The sequence below is a fragment of the Ceratosolen solmsi genome, unplaced genomic scaffold (assembly GCF_000503995.2).
Source record: "Ceratosolen solmsi marchali unplaced genomic scaffold, CerSol_1.0 scaffold6, whole genome shotgun sequence".
Lineage (NCBI taxonomy): Eukaryota > Metazoa > Arthropoda > Insecta > Hymenoptera > Agaonidae > Ceratosolen > Ceratosolen solmsi.
In genome coordinates this window covers 14,190,887-14,195,524 of record NW_011948414.1, presented here as the reverse complement: position 1 = coordinate 14,195,524, position 4,638 = coordinate 14,190,887, and positions in this window count along the sequence as shown.

Sequence of the window (4,638 nt, the reverse complement as noted above, 5' to 3'; positions counted from 1 at the left end):
TGTTATTTAAATAGCCACGAATAAACGTATATAATATATATATTAATAAAATATTCTGTTTTTAATAAATTTATAGCTTTGCAATTTTTATAAATTTATTTAATTAGAATAAGTTTAGCTTTTGTAATAAAATTTTATAGAATTTATTTTTTAATAATATTAAAAGATTCTTCTATAAAATAATATAATAAATTATATAGCAAATATTATAATACAGTTTTTAATAAACTTATTAAGAAAAGGTAATTAGCTTTATTCTAAATATTTATGTAAATATTTTAATATAATAAATGTAAGATTATGAATAATCATTATATTTTTATTATTTTGTGGTAAAATAAAATAATATGTAATAATATGTAATATATAAAATATGTAATATATAATAATATGTAAAAATAAATTTATTTGCGATAATAATAACCGTATTATTCTCCCTTTTAGGGAATTCCCCGCTTTAGTAAGCGATTAATTTATAACAAATTATAATTAAAAAAAATGTAACTTTTTTAAGAAATATTAAATCCTGCATAAGCGTATCTACATAAGAAATTTATTTAAAATTAAATCATTTAAGCTTAAAAATAAGTATATTTATACTAAATGCTATATTTCAATTCTCTTTTCAATTCTATACTTTCGTTCCATCAGAGAAGGTGTACTGTATGAAGTATTATAAAATTTTTAAAATGTAATAAATTATAAATTCTGTGCTGAATTATATTTATTATGTGTATATATATATATATATATATATATATATATATGCCATTTACACACGCGCGCACGCTCGCACCTATACATAATAGATAAAATTAAACTTTAAGATTTGAAAATTTAAAAAACTATAATAAATAATACTGTAAAAATGTTTGCAAAAAAAGACTAATATACGTAAGTATTTTATTTCATTCAACAAAAATTTGTTGTATATTCTTGTCTATAGATGTAAATATACATTTATTATTTTATGTACTCAAATTTTATATTAAATGATCTTATTAATATTCAAAGATGCAAAATTTGAAATATTGTTTTTATAATAAAATTTCGTTCTTTTTGTGAAAGATTATATTTACTTAACGACTCATACTGATCAAACCTATATAAATGTTTAAAATAATATGTAATTTGAAATATATTATAGGATATTATACAATAAAAAACAATATTATCGAACAATTATGTAGTTCAAAGTTTAACATATATATATATTTAACATAACATATTTATATATATATATATATATATAAATGTTTTTATTGTTTTATTGTATATGTCAATATATTATTTTACTAGTATTTCTAAAAGTTGGATTTTATATTCATATTAAATTTAAATTAGATATTTATAATTCATAGTTTCTATTGTTATAAATGATCAAGTTTTCTTTGTAAGCGGTAATATTTTAAAAAATATATGTTATTTAAAAAAAAATTTTAGTCAACTTTTAATCAAATTAAAGTTTTAATATATTTACTTTAATACTATGCTTGACTTGTATCAACTTTTAAATGGTTTATTATACTTTTAAAATTATTTAGTGATTATTATTATATATACATGAAACTACGTAAATGCGTTTCATTCAGTTAAAGTGAAAAATAATTGTATAAGTTATGATTGTTTATAAATAATTCTTCATATAATATTGGTAAAGTGGCTGTATTAAAGTTTTATCCGGTTTCTATTTTTAGAGTTTCGTTTGATTTATAAATATAAATATATAACGAAACAAAACAAGTTTTAATTTCTAATTTTTTTAGTTCAACAAAATCATCATTATAGATAGTATAGTAGTTAAAATAATATTCAACTCTCTTTGACGTTAAAAAATATCTTTAGCATTGAAAAATGATAAGATTAAATAATATGAACAATAAAAATATAGTAATTATATTAATATTACACTTAAAACATAGCATTGACGCTTTCAAACAAGTTTATATTTTTTAAGATATGATTTTAAGATGATACTACATCATGTTATTTTTTCCTTTCTTTTTATAGTTAAGAAAATAATTAATTAATTAATAGTATAAAAAATGCTTTGAAAAATACTAATTTAATAAATGCATAAAAAAATTATATCTATCAGAAATTTATTCTTTGTTTATAAAATATATATATATATACTTATGCAAAGATCTTTCTATTGAAATGTCGAGTTAAATATAAAGTTACTATAAATATATAATATATACTTATAATATATACTATATACTATATAAATATATACTATAAATATATAATATATATATTATATATATTATATAAATATATAATATATAAATAATAATATATACTAAAGTTAAATATAAAAAAGTATGTTTCTATATTTGGATTAATAAAAATATTAATTATTTCAAATAATAAATAATAGTTTCATAATTTATGAAACATTTTTGTATTTATATTTTATAATGTATTTATAATTATAATATTACATTTTACGCATAGATTTATTTAAAGTATTAGTTTTATATAAAATATTTGTTTAAACAAATTAACTTTATTAAATATTTGTAATGCAAGGATTTCTCATTTAATTGTTAAGTAAGGTAATTATTTATATTAATATTGATAATAAAATATTCATGGTTACACTTTTTTATAACTTTTAAAAACTTGTAAAATCTATAAATCTATTTTTATAATTTTTTATAAACTTTAAATAAAAAAATATTTCTAGTAACGAATAAATGCTAATCTAAAAAATACTGTAATTAAAAATTTTTTATTTTAATCAATATGTTAAATTTTCGTGAAAAATCTATTATAAGACATTAATAAATGTTTTTTTAATTAATAATAAAGAAAATTTTGTTAACTCCTTTCATAGATTTGTAAGATCTTTATGTTTTATGAATGCTTGAATTGTCGATAAAATAAAAGTAGTCAAAAAACGCACTGAATATTATGAAAAATATAAATAAATAATGCAATATTTATTACCTTTTTCAATAAGTTAATAATTGATTATAATTAAATTTGACACATATATAATGTTAATAAATTCACTAAATATATTTATTTTAATATATATTTTTTATAAATAGTAATAATTAAAAAAAATTAAAATAATAAAATTGAGAATTAATTAAAAAAATTAAAATATTTGAACTAATAAATACTTAAATTTAAATAGTATTTGTGTAATGAAGATTTTTTTATAGATACCACTTAATTAGCATTCCTATATCCTATATTTTTAATATGTATATTCTTTTATTATTCATAAATTATTTATATATTTATAACCTATAATCTATATTATTTATTTATTTATATGAGGTAGTGTGAAGGACTTTAAAATAAGACTTACTTATCCTAATTAAAAATATTTTGGCTTATGGAAATAAGAAAATTTTCGTACTGTTGTATATTTAAGAATGATATTGTGATTAAATATACACACACATATATATATATATATATATATATATATATATACCTTACTGTAAAATATTTATACAATTTGCAAATGAAGTGTGAATAAATATATGACAGAAAATATATTTGACTTAATTGAAAGTAAATTTTCATCGGAAATATAAAGATTAAAAAAAATAATCACATTTTTATAAACAAGAAACTTTTATCGTATTAGAGGTAAAATTTTTTCTTAAACATTTTTCTATAACAAAACAAAATTTCATATAATCAGACACATGTGTGTAAAGAAACAATGAGCCGCTACTCGAACCAAATTGCTGCAACGGGGGCCAAGAAATGACGCGTCGCGGCGCCGGCGCCGTTGTTCTTCATGCTCTTTAGTTTCAGTAAGTCGGTCGATGTAAGCAGAGTTGTGGCAAGTATCTTTTATTTACACCAAACTTTCATTTTAATTCAAAGATGAAGGCTTGTTTTTAATTGAGTTCAGACAATTTTTAGTGTATAAATATTTTTAGTTTCCGTGTCTGAAATTTTTTCGAGGCCCCATTGCTAGAAGAGCCCATTATAAATGTCGACATTGCACCACAGAAATGACTTCAGTACGATCATTGCTGACAACGTGAAGAATAATTTTAGGTGGGTCGGTTCTTTGGTCAATTTTTGAAACTTCAAAAACATGTAAATTTGCATGTTAGACTAGTATGGAGTGTTGCACAATTTATCAAAAAAATTTTTTATAAAATACATGCATGATATATTTTAATTAATAATAAACTTGAGGGTACTAAGCTATAAGATAATGTATATTATAAAATTTAATGCCAGTGTTATTTTATATGCAAATATAATTGATAGAGAAAGATATATTTTACGATAAGAAAACGAGTAATTAAAATTGAAACAGAAATTTTGTAATTTAATAACTGACAGAAATTTTATTTACATAAAAAGTGATAAAAATTAAATTATTTTATAGATTTTTAATAATAAAATTAGTTAATTATGATAATATAATTAAAAATTATCGATTTGATACAACAAACGCTAAAAAATTTACTGTTTGATAAAATATTTGTTCAGACTAAAATTTGGAATCGTAATAGTTAAGAAGTTACTTATAAAGGTGCTTTCAAAGACTTGATTTTATTGTAGTCAGTCTCTCAAGAAAATAAATATATATAATTTTTAATTATAATTATTAAACAATAGTCCGTGAAATTCAAACTCAAAATTCACTTCTTG